At 38.3% G+C, this 15,871-nt stretch overlaps 1 long non-coding RNA gene across 1 annotated transcript in view; it reads left to right on the top strand.

Moving 5' to 3' along the window:
* The window catches only part of LOC133548770 (uncharacterized), a 15,908-nt gene extending 2,381 nt beyond the window's left edge, over positions 1–13,527 (top strand). The window contains exon 3 of the long non-coding RNA XR_009805948.1: positions 13,184–13,527. This is a non-coding gene — a long non-coding RNA (uncharacterized LOC133548770). The remainder of the gene's footprint in view (positions 1–13,183) is intronic.
* The last annotated feature ends 2,344 nt before the right edge of the window (positions 13,528–15,871 follow it).

Below are 15,871 nucleotides of genomic sequence, written 5' to 3'. Positions count from 1 at the left end.
ACAGGTGAAACGTACAGTATTGGTCTTAATCACAATCAGCTACTGCCAAGAAGAATGAGCCTTGATCAATAATTATTCACTCTCCTTACAGTCTATGCCAGGAAAACACGTTCTTGGCCGAACCAATCCTCACGAAGGTGGGGGCAAGTCCAAGGAATAAAAGCCCAGGTGGCTTGGCAAAACTGGAGCCATCGGAACTGATTAAATCTATAGGACGTGTTATCAGGGATGTAACGGTAAGCGGTATAATGAGAAACCTTGAAAACATTTCAGATAGATTTTTAATTCCGGAAAAATGATCGCCATTTATTAATGCATTTTAGGCAATACTACTTACTTCCTGGAAACGGAGTCACAGCAGCACCGGCGCATGCGCACTAGCATCCTTTGGCTTAAAACATGGCGAAAAGCAACTACACAGACTTTGCTATGTAGAGTTCCTCTCGGAGTAAGCAGAGCCGAGTGCTTCATTTAACTTCATTTTCCCTCGCTTCATTTATTTGTAGTCTCGGTGTGCGTTTAAGAGCCTACTGCTGCTATTAGATGACGACAAGTGTGGACAATATCGGAGTCACAAACGTTTGTCACGCTAAAAGTATGCCGTGGAGGAGAAAAATATTTGATTTTGCTTTTATTTTGTCAACACACAGTCCTGCTGCTGCGACTGAGCGTTAATGACGTGAGGAAACATGCAGCAGCCGATGTGTAGGGAACGCAAAAGTTGCCACAACCTGTTTATAAAGTCTTGCCCTTTGTTTACTGGCATGCTCCCTTGTCCTGCTAACTTTGTCATTGTTCCGATAACTGTTCCGATAACATCAATACTATGCAAAATGTTTGTCATCTTTTCGAAATAAACGCAGGCTGTGAAGATTGTGTATCACATGTGAGAGGTATCACTCCTGTTTATTTTTGTTAGCCAAAATGTTGCGCTGAAACACATGGTGTTGTTAGAGAAGATCAAAGCTTGTTTAATAGACTTTACCTTCATTAGCCAAATTGCTTTGAGGTTTATATTGATATCAAAAAGTAAACAACATGTTTTTACATTTTGTGGAATTGTTCATTTGTTGCTTTAAAAGTCAATCATGTGACATAGCACTTCGTTGATTATTTATGGTGCATAGTTAATTCCTATTTGACATATTTCTGCTCAAGCTCTCAATTAATCTGTCTCGACACTGCATCTACATGTGCACGTTTAGTACATGTACATAACTTAAAAGAAATACCTCTCCATCAAAATGTAAAAATAGAGATAAAGGCATAATATAATGAGAAAAAGCTAACATGTTGATATTATAGTCAACGAAAATACAATAATTTGTCTTTAAATAAGTTTTAGTTTATTAGACATGTTGGTGTCACGTTCACACCCCAACACTGTTTTACCTAACTTAATGAATTGAATAATCCTGATTAATATGCGTGATTTCACTAATAATAAACAATTATCGTAAATATTAGATCTCATATATGAACACTATTTTTTATTTATAAGGACCAAAAGTGCAGTTATGTCTTATGGCTGTTAAGTGCCATCTTGCAAAATGTTTACATTTGTTTTTATAAGTTTATCTTTTATGTCAATAAGGTGATATATTGCACAATTTTCACAGATGTTTGTTTACCTAATCATGTTATTAGTTTGTTTTTGCCATATTACTTTGTTCATAATGCTTGTGTTGCTTTCATATGCACATTCAATGTTTACATGAGGCCCAAGTACTGTGTTCTTATACACAGTAAAGTTTCTTCTTCAAAGGAAATAATATTGAATTTGTTTTGGGGTTTTTTTCCAATAAAACTTGGTTAAAAGAATTCAGTATAAGTACTTTTTGAAAATGTTGAGCACATTTAAAAAATACCGCAATGCTAATGATAATCATGATAAATTTGTTCACAATAACAGTGATAAGAATTATATTTTACCGTGACATCTCTAGTTATTATCAAATCAATATATAGTTTTGAGTTTACGAAACAAAGAGAGTTATCATTCTTACAGTCTTGTGCAGTGATTAGGAAAGACAGTTTCATGTTTTCCCAACAAAACAAATCCTGTTAGAAGTCTGGGTGACAGGTCAGGAGGCCCGGAAAGACAGACAGATTAATAAAGTTGGTGTTTCAAACTGTACAGAATATATTTAAATGTATATTTGCTAGGGGTTAACGGTACGTGTATTTGTATTGAACCGTTTCGGTACGGGGGTTTCGGACCGGTTCGGAGGTGTATCCAACGAGTTTGTAAACTGAATTCTTAACAAGCTGCTCTGCTTTCTGCCTCTGTCTCAGCACCCAGCATTGTCCCACCCACACAACCATCTGATTGGTCACATACAAAGCCAATCAGCAGTGCGTATTCAGAGCGATGTAACAGCCAATCAGCAGTGCGTATTCAGAGCGCATGTAGTCAATGCTTCAGCGTCGAGCAGATATGTGTTCAGCATGTGAGCAGCGGACAGCGTACTCTCCCCAAATTATAAAAAACACCTCCCAGTCACAACTACTACTAACATCACTATGAGCCCGTTGACCTTTTAGAAACTTAAACTGCAGCTCAGCTCGCTCGCTGTTCTGGCTTGAGGTGAAAGCTAATTAGCTTTTAGCGTAACTAGCTCATTTTGCTGTGTGTGTGTGCGCACGCGCATGTGCACACACGTGTGTGCATGTGTTAGGGGCAGCAAAGCCTTGTCTGTCTGTTATTTTACATGAACTCCATGGTGTTCAGGGATGAATAGTCTCCTATTGCTATTTTACTATTTTTTTCAGCTATAGTTATATTAATCATTAGTAATGTAGCAGCCTAGTTTTGAATGGCAGGGTCCCTGCTATCACATGTTGACAAATATATAACATTTACATAATAAAAGTTAACTACAGGCTTCCCAAATGCTGTAATAAATTAAGCATGATTAATTGACTTGAAACTGTTTAAGGTTTCACTTTTTATATGTCGAAGAAAGGTTTTGTCATTTTATTTAATCAAAGCAACAACTTGAGGCAGTTTAATGTGGATTAATGTGTGCAGAATTATTATAGTGTTCCCAATGTTAAAAGAATAAAGCCATTGTTTACAAATTTGGTAAATAAATAACCCAAAAAATTATATTTTGTTGTTTTCTTACTGTACCGAAAATGAACCGAACAGTGACCTTTAATCCGAGGTACGTACCGAACCAAAATTTTTGTGTACTGTTACACCCCTAATATTTGCGAATATATGCTAACATTATGTATCATTATAAAGTATTAATATGTCTGGGGGATGAGGCTGAACATGTTAAATACAGAAGAAGAGAATGAGGAAATAGTTTAAATATTCTGTTGATACTGTTAAAGGGGTCCTATTGTGCCAAACAAACTTTTGTTTTACCAGTTGGTATTTGTTTTTGTGTAATTGGGATCTCCAAAAGTCCCAAGCTGTTTGGAATCTGAGACTTTTGGTGATACATTTTGCTTTAGTTACGTCAGCGGATATTTCCATTTATGGTAGAGGTTTACTCGAATTGTGAGGCAGACAGGCTTGTACATGCACATGCATGCTAAAATCCTTCGCTGTTGCAATTTTTAAAAAAAGTAGCATACAGTTATAACTTATATCCGTCAATATACTCGATTTGGAAGCGCTGAAAACTATAAACATAGCTGACGGCCTGGAGGAGGAGTTTGGGACGTAAACAAGACCGCCCATAAAACAGCAGATTCTGAATAGACAGTCAGAAAGCGGCTTGAAGATGGTCTGTAAAGCAACATTTTGACCCAAGAACCACCACTAAATGTTAAGTAGAAGACAAGGAAGCATTTTAAATGTAGGAAAAAAATAATCATAATGAATACCATTCACTATAAATATATCGAAACATTTACATATAATACACATGACTAGTATCAGTATTGGAATTGCAAATCTGTGGAGGAAATTAAAGAAACTGGTCCCTGACAAGACTTCAACCTGCAAAGCTGATCCGACAAGAGCAATCAGAGAAAGTTTGAACAGTATTGTCACTGTTAAATCCATGCCCCAGAGACTGTGATAAAAGCCAGAGGTAGTGCAACACAGTACTTGTGATGTGTCGTATTGTTTTTAGTTCAACGTTTAACTGTTACTACCACAAGTTAAATTCTTGATTTATTTTAGTGTTTCTTAAAGCTAGAAAGTTTCCATTGAAAATGACTATAATTTTTTGTCATGTCTGTTACCTGATTTTTTTTCTACAAAATTTAACAACTGCAGGAGAATCTCCTCCAAGTCTGGTGATTCCAACATTTTCTATGGGTTGTAGAAGAACATTTTACATATTCATCCTTGATGATGGTCACAGCATTTGACAAGCCCATCCATCCATCCATTTTCTACTGCTTGTCCTTTACGGCAGTGGTCCCCATCCACCGGCCCGCAGAAGAATTTTTTATTATTTTTCTTTTTTTTTTTTTAAATCAACATAAAAAACACAAGATACACTTACAATAGTGCACCAACCCAAAAAAAATATTTTTTTCATGACGGGCCGCGGGAAAAATTATCAAGCGTTGGCCGGTCCGCAGCTACAAAAAGGTTGGGGACCACTACCTTACGGGGTCGCAGGGGGTGCTGGAGCCTATCTCAGCTGCATTCGGGCGGAAGGCCATGTACACCCTGGGCAAGTCGAAGCCACTTCATTGCAGGGCCAACACAGACAGGCAGACAACATTCACACTTACATTCACACACTAGGGCAAATTTTGTGTTCCCAATCAACCTACGCAGTCATGGGGAGAACATGCAAACTCCACACAGAAAGACCCCAAGCCCAGGATCGAACCCAGGACCTTTGTATTGTGAGGCACACGCACTAACAATGTTGATTTCTCCACTTCTTCATTGAGCGTTTAAAGAATATACCTAATTTCACTTCAATTTATACTTTCACTTTCTTTCGGCTTTTATAGAAACTGCCCCAAATAACTCTGTCTCACTATTGGGAGACATAACAGAGTTTAAAAAAGTCCATGATGTCCTTGTTAATTGGTGTATCATTCAGTCATTTTTTTTTCCTAATAAAACGAAAAAACGAGACCCAGAGCCAAAACGAAAAAAAATAATTACGAATCGTTTTTTCTTCTGTTTTTTTATTTTATTTTTCCGGATATAAACATATTTTTTTACGAATCTATTTGCTACACCAAGGCTACCCTGAAGTAGCTGTACGTGGACTTGGGCTTACAGATAAAATACGTAAAAGAAGACAGGAGGACCAAGGGTCTAAACTCAAACTAAACTCATTTTAGCTAAAAAAAAAAAATTTAAAAAAATCTTAGATTTATATCGCGCTTTTCTAGACACTCAAAGCGCTCACAGAGAAGTGGGACTCATCATTCATTCACACCTGGTGGTGGTAAGCTACATCAGTAGCCACAGCTGCCCTGGGGTAGCCTGACGGAAGCGTGGGCTCAGGGGCCACATGGAGGTACATTTATTTCCAAGGAGGCCTGAAATAAATTTTCATGGCATGATAAATACTTTTGTTTTATTTGTCAAAAAATTCACCAAGCACATTCTGAAAATTTACAAATCATAGTGTTTTTGTTAAACTTACATGTTGTGTTTAATAGTATTCCATCTTAATTTGTTGTTATTTACATTTTCTGAATAAATGAGTTGATGATGTTCATCAGTCAAACAGGTGGAAGTAAGTTTGGCTTTCATTGGTTTTAATTTTCAATTTATCAGAAGATGAAATTAATAATAATAACAAAATCTAGATAGGATCTGGCACTTCCTGTGACCCCGAAAAGGACACACGGTAGAAAATGGATGGATGAAAGGAAATTACTGGATGTTATTAAAGTAATTTACTCATTTTCTTCAAAATGATATACTAAAGAATTGTGTTTTATACTGTACACATGTAACATCATCTACAACAAAACTTGTGACTTTGGACTTATTTCACTCAAGTATTCAAGCTGTTTTTAGCCCCACAGCAACAGCAATGCTCGCAAGGGCCATAAATTACACATGAAGTTAGAAGGTGATACTTATTATTTCAGAATATTTTGGGGTATAAATGTCACTGTGGAGTATGCCAAGACCGACTTTGAGATCAGCGACAGGTGTGTAGATAGCTCACCTGGGCCTGAAAATGTAATCACCTGTTGCCCTGTTAAAAGATAGCAGCCGGGGAGGAGAGAGGTGGTGGAGCTGGAGCGAGAGCAACAGACAGAGACAGAGACAGCCGTAAAAAGACATTTGCTGAAAAGCACCGAAGAGACTGACATATTGAAAAATAAAACAGTGTTCTAACCCTGCAACGGAACTGTCATGTCAGTGCTTGGTGGCCCGAGAAACCCGGAGGAGGTAAACCTCCATTGTCACATTTTATGTTACCAACAACATCTTTGACAATCAAGGCATGAACGAAACAATCCACATGTTGTATACTATCACTAATATGCAACATTGGTACGTAGTGTCTAAACACAAAAGTGTCGGCACATAGCTCCGCCCATTCTGAAGTCATGCGTGCTTTCCGGCAAAGGATACAAAGAATCGCTACCGGGACATCCAGTGGACACATTTCAAACAGCAGTTTCTTTCTTTAATTCAGCTCATTATTATACTTCGCAAACTCAGCTCGCAGGCCGGTTAAAACCGGATCCAAATCAGGCCCGTGGGCAGTACTTGTGACACCCCTGATGTAGATGCTCACCGTGCTAGCAATATTTTATGAGCTTTCACATTCATGCATGGGAGCGCTTCCATCCCTGCAGGGGATTTTTCCAGAAAATGATTGTCAAATAGTACGACTTTTGTGACATTTAGATGCTCAAGTTCCACTGCAGTTTTAAGCCTTTTTCCAGACATTGGCAATCCGGCTCGCTATATTTCTTCACAGACTGGCCACCTGAGCTTACCATCAATATGGCTGCAGAATAAGCAGCTAATGCGAGTCCCCAAAGGAGCGTAAATAAACTTCTGAACTCGCAGAACGTAGACATCTGGAATTGAGATCCACCGGGGACCGAAGCTCTGATAACTAAACACATTTCAATCATCACGTTTTTGGCTGCTCATCATTAACCTCCAGTCACATCCATTCCATATCACCATGGGACATGGGAGAAAATAAACAAAACAACAGATAAACTCATTCTGAGGGAATAACTTTTGGGAAATGGGATTAACGCAATATCCATTAAGAAGCATTATTATATTCAACATGGGTAGAAAAAAACATACTTTTTTAAATCTTTTGTTATTTTGCTGCCATTAAAAGTGGATGATTCTGACAGACATTCCCAGCCGAATGGCATCAGGGGAGAGCTGTGATGCAAAACAAGGCAAGCCATTCCAGTGAGCAGATTCACTCATGAATAATTCTCTTCCAAAGCCAATGAATTAATTTGAGATGCAGACAGAGGATATGAGTGTGGGCTGGAAAACTATTTAACGGGCATAATGTGTGTTGCAAGTGCCTCTGACAAGTCCAGCCCACCGGCTAAATCACTTTAGTAGTAACTTCAGCAGGGACAAATTAAACATCTAGTAGTTGAACACATCTGCTCTCATATTTGTCGTTTAAGTAAGTCACCTACACAAATACTGTTATGGCCTCTGGAGTTGACCTTAATTCTGTGACATTTCACTTTCATGCCCCATGCGGAGACATGAAACATCGCAACCAAACTCTAAGCGATTTGTTTGCGTGAACCCTTTGAACTACGCCACATGTTATACAACTTTTCTTTACTGCCCTTCTTCGCAGCAGCATCCTGTCAAGAACTGTTTGACACGAGTGGCAAAAATGAAGTATTCTTGAATGTGTCATTGCGGGTTTTTCACTTTGGAGACAGCTGGGTTTTTTTGGACAATGACACATGACATGACACATATTGAAAAAAATAATATGAAAAATCCTCATTAAGGGATTTAATTTGAGGTGTGATGTACTTTGTTGCAAATAGATTTTCGTTACACAAAAACAAAAACTAATCATCTAAGTGGCTATCAGAGTACGACACAGTATCTTACAAAGGTTCGCACACTAATTAAATGTTTTTAAATCACATTACATGGTCTTAAAAGACAATATAGAAACTTGTAGTTCCATTATTCCACATGACAGTTATTAGTAATCTCTTGTATTTTGTATTATTTCCTGTACAGCGCGTTTATTTTTTGTTCCACTTCCTGTTCGCATTTGCCAACACTCCTTACCACACTCCAAAATTTTTGTTTTTCTAGAAATTTCCCTAGTTTCAAAAGCTATTGACTTATTTTTAGTCATTGGCTAATCTTAACTTTATCATGAACAATTATATTTGTATTAGTTTTAAAATGTAAAATTAAGAAAATATAAGTTCAAAAAAATTATTAGTTTTTTTTCCCCCCACATAAAAAATCTTGTTTAAAAATTCTGCAACATCTTGTGGATGCCTAATTTAAGAATTGCATGTTGAATGTTTGTTTTCAGAATATAACATGAATTTGTATCTTAAAGGTCCTGCTAATTTCTAGCTATACAAATCTTTAATTTAGGATGCCTTACATAGTCAAATGATATGTCCATGCCGCTAGTTAATTTCACTAGTTTGTAGTATGTTAGGAAATGATGGTAATCAGGGTACATCTGTTTCTGGTCGCCAATCGGATTGCTTCTCACCATTTGTTTTGCTTGCTTTGCAAACGTCATATGCCCATACTTGCCAACCTTGAGACCTCTGAATTCGGGAGATGGGGGGTTTGAGGTGGGCGGGGTTTGGTGGTAGCGGGGGTGTATATTGTAGCATCCTGGAAGAGTTAGTGTTGCAAGGGTTTCTGGGTATTTGTTGTGTTGTGTTTATACTGTTATGGGGTGGATGTTCTTCCGAAATGTGTTTGTCGTTCTTGTTTGGTGTGGGTTCATAGTGTGGCAAATATTTGTAACAGTGTTAAAGTTGTTTATACAGCTACCCTCAGTGTGACCTGTATGGCTGTTGATCGAGTATGCCTTGCATTCACTTATGTGTGTGTAAAAGCTACGTATGTTATGTGACTGGGTCAACACGCTGTTTGTATGGATGAAAAGCTGACGTAACGACAGGGTCTAGAGGACGCTACAGGCAGTCCCTTTAAGGCACACCCCCAATACTTGTTGTCCGGGTGGAAATCAGGAGAATGATTGCCCTGGTAGATTTTCGGGAAGGGCACTGAAATTCGGGAGTCCCCCAGAAAAATCGGGAGGTTTGGCAAGTATACATATGCCTGTTTGCCTGTTTCACACTTCCCTGCTGCATATATTTGTGTTTTTCTTTCAGATGTGTAAAAAGGGTTTTTTCCCCTGCCTTTGCCTGCCGTCTCTGCATCCCGGGCTTAGGACAAACATCCAAACGTAACAAGTATAGCAGAATAAATGTACTCCCTCGAAGGTACGCGCCTGTGCAATTGCACACTGCTGACGCGTTCTCTGCGCACGGCAAATCTAGGCCCCACACAAAATCGAATAAAAAGATAAGCGCATAACAGTGTGCACGTCTGCCGTCGCTCACATGTGCGCCACTGAATGCTCAAGGAGTTTTGGCGTTTGCTCACACATATGAAAAATTGGATGGAAAATTGGTCAACACACTGCCATTATTGTCTAAATAACTGCCAACACAAGTGAGCACCAAGATAATTGTGTCTTGCCCACAGTCAAGCATGGTGATAATGTCACAGTTTAGGAATATATGAATGCTGCTGGGGTAAGAAAGCTGTGGTTCATTGAAGGAAACATGAATTCCGACATGTAGTGTGACATTGTAAAGCAGAGATTGAGCTTTATAAACTGGTCTGCATGACAGTTTTCCAACAAGAAGCCCCAAAACATTTCCAGGAACCGCTTAAGGCTGTAGGTAATGGAGTTACAATGTTTGGCCATACCATAACTTAGAAGATATACAGGAACACGGGCCAAAACATATTGGAAATATTTTTAAAAAACCGAATCATACAAAAATGGAGTGCACAAAACCGAGGTGCTTATATTGTTCACTTTGTGGGAACCTGCTAAAGATATTAGCAGTGTTTTAACCGCTTTCTAACAACACGAAACACTTGATAATTCTGCCCTTTCTGATCATACCCCTTTTATTCATAATTACTGGAACACATTGGTTTAATGCAGTAGCAGCGTCTTCACATCCTCTGTAGAAGTGGATCTGAAAAAGTAAAAGTCGACATGCATGCATGCAAAGAGCTCCATGTGACTGTGGCTGCATGCTGTGTTGTGGTATGGTGAGATGTGGTGAGGTGAAGTCGGCCCTGCCAGCACAGCACAACTCAGCGGCTGCGACGCCAAAGCGAGACGGTGGTGAGCCTTGTGGTCCTCGTAGACGGCGCTCGGCCACCGAAATTCACCGCATAGGGCGAAATCAGGCACGGGCCCTCAGCTGTAGTCTGACCACTCCAGAAGCCGCCATCACACTATGTTATTACATCTTATTGAGCATTTGAACGTGGCTGATAATTCTGGCTTTGACATGCAAACAACTGCTAGGCTGTCAGAGACGTGCTTGAAACCACAGGTTCCCTCCTGTCTATCTGCAAAGTGTTTACATAAATCCAACTTGTTTTGCCTCTCGATACTGTTTTCTATGTTTCCTGGTGAAAACACTGAGCTCCCCCTGGCTCAAAGTAGATAACACAGAGGTATATAACTCTTGGTCTACAGCTGGAGTGATAGCAAGAGACCTAACACCATTGTTTTTGGCCTGCCCTGACCCGTGACAGTTGTCTGTATTTGACAAGATCACAGTGTGTCTGATAAACGCACGCAGGTTGGCTCATACTTGAAAACAGCGAAGGCTCTTTATCATCTCCCCTGTCTGCTGTTATCTTACCTCCAGCATGTCCCCCCCGATACGTTTACACTGGAAATCAAGCAGGTTAACAGCATTAGGCTTAATAAATCCAGTCATGGACGTGATACAAATTTGAGGCTGGGGATTGGAAACTGCAGCCATTCTCTCCCTGCTGGGTTCAGACACGAAGCTCCCGCTCTAATCTGGTTACAAGCGCTGGGATTTCACGCTGAGAGAAATGACATCATCTCTGCCAGGAAAAGTGAAAAATAGGTGAAATTCTAGTCATTGTTATGAGCACATCATAGCCTACTTTTATGGCATAATACTTTAAAGAAGTATGTTGGTCATCTTTTTAGAAGTTGCAAATATTTGCCCAACTGCAGCAGTTTCTAAAAAAGACTCCTTAACCCCTGAAGGAATTTTAATCCCTCCTAAAGTAATATTCTAATACAGTGGGTCTCAGCAAGTACCACCCCTGAAAGCACTTGGCTCTCTAAGTTAAAGTTAAAGTACCAATGATTGTCACACACACACTAGGTGTGGTGAGACTATCCTTTGCATTCGACCCATCACCCTCACCACTGGGAGGTGAGGCGAGCAGTGAGCAGCAGTGGTGGCCACGCCCGGGAAGCATTTTTGGTGATTTAACCCCCAATTCCTACCCTTGATGATGAGGGTCCCATTTTTATTGTCTTTGGTATGACTCGGCCAGGTTTGAACTCACAATCTACCAATCTCAGGATAGAGACACTAACACTAGGCCACAAAGCAGATCAAGTACCACTATAATGACCCACATTAAAATACAATAGCATGGTAGGCCGAAGTATTCCTTAAAAACAAGCCAGTATATTTTATATTTGTAGTCACTATAACATTGCACACAGTTTGAACAGTAAAACTGCATATGAATAAAGGAAAACAAAAAACACTATACTTTTATCAAGTGATTCTTTGGCATACCACTAGATGGAGCTCGCATACCAGTCGTGGCAGAGTCGTGTATAAAGAGACTATGGCCAACGCGTTTCAAGTGATCCCTTCAATGATTGCTCAAAAGGCACTCACGTGACTACAGGGCTCCATGGCTGCTACAAAATATACTTGTTAGTTTTTCGGCGTGTAAAAATGCTCTTTTGTGCATCACGGGGCTGCTCTACCCATGAGAAATGCTATATATATATATATATATATATATATATATATATACATATATATATATATATAATACATATATGCTTACATATATGTATATATATATATATATATATATATATATATATATATATATATATATATATATATATATATATATATATATATATATATATATAGTTGTCCTTGGTAGCAAAAATGGCGCCTCTCGTCTAGTTGGCCATACTCACACGACTCCGACAAGTGGTACACGCAACACAGTTTGAGAAACACTGTTCTATTAGAAGACAAATAGGCTATATTTGTACTAAATTTAAGCAACACACGTTTTTAGTCCCTGTTCATTATCCATATGTTGCATTACTGCACTATTGGAAGACCAACCACCACCAGAGATGGATCATTTCCACATACCTACCTGCTGATTGATTCCACAACCTGATGCTGCATATGTACACCCAATTTTCACAGCCTGTCTTCAAGTCCACCTAACACTTATGCGCGGTGAAATTTCAAGCACTTTACTTTTTTGACTTCCTCTTTAAACTGTTATGGTCTGCTTTGGTCTCCAACCCCAGGATGCCTAAATGGCAGGCATAGCGCAGGTACAAATGTATTTAATAACAACCTCAGATGAATGCGGTATTAAGGGGTTGCAAAGGAAAAGCTGTGCACATTTTAGCTATGAAACAAAACAACATGTTCAGCCAAGTAGAGTTGCAAGCAAAACATTAGCAATAATCCAACCCTGTCCGTATAAAGCATCCTCATTGGCAAACGAGGACAGGTGAGGAAGCCAGCGCAAACACAGGAGAGATAGCGGTAAAAGGAGGCTAACAGAAAAAAGAAGCCAAAATAAGAGTGCTGGACAGGAAATAAACAAAATACAGGTTCAAGAAATAACAAAGCTGTCACGGTGGTCATGACAATAATAATGTTATAAAAATCTCACAGCGTGCAATACGGCAACAATGGTAATGCAAAATCAAACAGAAAGACCTTTTGCTTTTAAGGAGGTGACAGGAAATGACATGAAACACAGACTTTAAACATAAAAAATATGTGTGTATATATATATATATATATATATATCAGTGACATGCAGTCAGGTGAGGCAGGTGAGGCAGTGCCTCACTGTCACACCGCGGTGAGGGAAGTCTTGTTTATTTTTCTGTCCTGTGATTTATGTGTTTTATTTTGAAAAGCTACCCTCTTGTTTCAGATCACGGGTCCTTCCTCTTGTGTCACCAGTCTGACGTCATCCTTGATTCCTGATTGTTTCCACCTGTTCCACCATCACTCACACGTCCTATTTAAGCTCACTTCTCCGTTTGTCCTTTGCCAGATCGTCTCGTCTATCGTGCCTTCTAGCGTCCATGTCCATGTCCTTGATTCCCTCCTTGCCTTGCTCCTGTTTTTCGTGTTCATATTTTTTGATTATAGCAGTTATTTTTTGCTGAAATTTTGAGTTAACTTTTTCCTCCTTCGAGCGTCCTTAGTTTTCCTTCGTCGACCTAATTGGTGAGTTTTTTTTTAATATTCCAAATTTCGTTTGATTTCCTCATTCATTGCGTGATTTTTTGTTTATTCATAGATATTGTATTTGTATATATTATTAGAGTTTGTTTTTCCTCCTGTTGGAGAGCTTTTTGTTAATTCTTCTTGATATTTTATTTTTGTTAGGTTATTTTCTTAAAGTAGTATTCCTTATTTTTTGGAGTGATTTTTGAGTTACGTGTTTATCCTCGCATTTATTTTCCTTACGTTGTATATATTTTTGTGAGATACCTTTTTTTTCCGGAGGTTAAAAAGTTATTTCAAAATAAAAGCTGTCATTTTTGGAAACTTCCTCTCTGCATCTGGGTCCTCTCATTATCTTCAAGTCGTAACACTCACGTGCCATCATGGAAAGAAAAAAAAAATTAAAAAGAAAAAAAATAATTTAAATTGTAATATGTATCCAGTGATTATACTTTATAAAGTTATTTTCCATTTAACTTTGCCAGTTTTAGATAATTTTTATTCAAAATCGCTGAATTTTCACATTTGCCGTTCAAATTCTGAGAAGAGACTTGCGGTGAGTCAGCAGCCAGTTGAGCCTCACCATGGATGACTCAGCTAACTGCTGTCTGCTGTGCAGTGAGACCTATTGCTATATGAATTATATTATACATTTCCATAGTTTAGTTAGCTGAGGTATATAATGTACAGTGTATTTTGTCAACAACTGTATGTGTGTAACATATTTCTTGTGCTGGGCAACATAAAACGGCTGCGAAGACGCACTGGGTGAGGCACCTGTTCTCCCGCCTTCTGGTGATAGAGGGCGCTGGTGATCCCAGGGATCATTCTTGCGATTGCTCGGCTGCAGAATAAGTGACAACAAGCTAAAGTTAGCAAGTCAAGTGCAGCAGCAGCGATCGTTTATTGTTTCCTCTCTCCTGGACTTTTAACATGGATGATTATACATATATAAAATAAAACAGTTTTCTAAACTGGACTTTCAATCGAAGCAGGAGGTAATAATTAAAGGAAGACCAACGCCGGGGCGAAAAGGTTTGCCTCAGACAGTGATCTCCATCGAGACAGAGAGACTTTTAAAACTGAATAAAGATAAGGAAAACTTCTATAAACAAGTTATCGATGTTTTTGTTCAGAAAGAGCGGCTACTGGACTTCATTTATAAGGAAAGGTAAGACCATAATAGCGTTTTTTTTGTGTGTGCTACAGTATGTATGTGTAAAGAATGCTGGTATGAGCTTTTAAATATAACCCGTTAACTGCTGCCAATCAAATAGTGAATAAGATACTCTTTAGGGTTCTATTGTTTGTAAATCTGACTGGGATGAAGTTAGCGCCTCACCAGCCATGAACCTCACCGCACGTCACTGATGTATATATATATATATATATATATATATATATATATATATATCTTATCTTGCTTTAGTTTATTCCCAAAGGTCAAACAAGACCCAAATTGTATTAAAACTAAAACAGTTTTCCCTAAAAATAAATAATGTGAATCAATTAATCCGTTGCACACACCCTAAAATATGAACACAAACACATTTATAGAGAATGATTATACACATTTATAGAGAATGATTATAGTTTCACATCCAGAAAAAAATGTAAATTAAAATTAAATGATAAAAGAAATGTATAAATGATTTAACATCACTTTTTTCTTTGTTGTAAATTCTTTGGCAGTGACAGCAATGTTTATGGGTCTCAAACTTGCGGCCTTTTGGCTATTTGAGATCTGCAGGCTCATATTTTGTGACTCTCTACTAAACTTAAATAATGAATTGTAATTGGGACCTCGCCCTGCGATGAAGGGGCGACTTGTCCAGGGTGTACACCGCCTTCCACCCGATTTTAGCTGAGATAGGCACCAGCGTCCCCCGCCACCCCAAAGGGAATAAGTGGTAGAAAATGGATGGATGGAATTGGGACCTCTACATTCTAGGTGACTAATCGTTAAATATGTTGACGTACCAAGAGAGTGGGAAAAAAGTTGACTTGATGTGCCTAATTGTGTTTCATTGTATCCATTAAACATGTGGTCCCCAACCACTGGGACCGATTAAAATAAAAGTAATTAAATATATATATGTATATATATATATATATATATATATATATATATATATATATATATATATATATATATTTTTTTTTTTTTTTTAATTATTAAATCAACATAAAAAACACAATATATACATTATATATAAATATAGATCAACAAAGTCTGCAAGGATACAGTCCGTAAGCACACATGATTGTATTACTTTATGAGAAAAACAAACACAATGAACTGGTGGCTTTTTCTGCTTTGTCTCAAACTTGCTAAATGTATATTCTAGATTATAAGTCATGCATTTCTCACCTGTTAGTAGATACATGT

The sequence above is a fragment of the Nerophis ophidion genome, linkage group LG03, assembly GCF_033978795.1.
Source record: "Nerophis ophidion isolate RoL-2023_Sa linkage group LG03, RoL_Noph_v1.0, whole genome shotgun sequence".
NCBI classification, from domain to species: Eukaryota; Metazoa; Chordata; class Actinopteri; order Syngnathiformes; family Syngnathidae; genus Nerophis; species Nerophis ophidion.
This window is presented reverse-complemented; position numbering and strand designations above follow the sequence as displayed.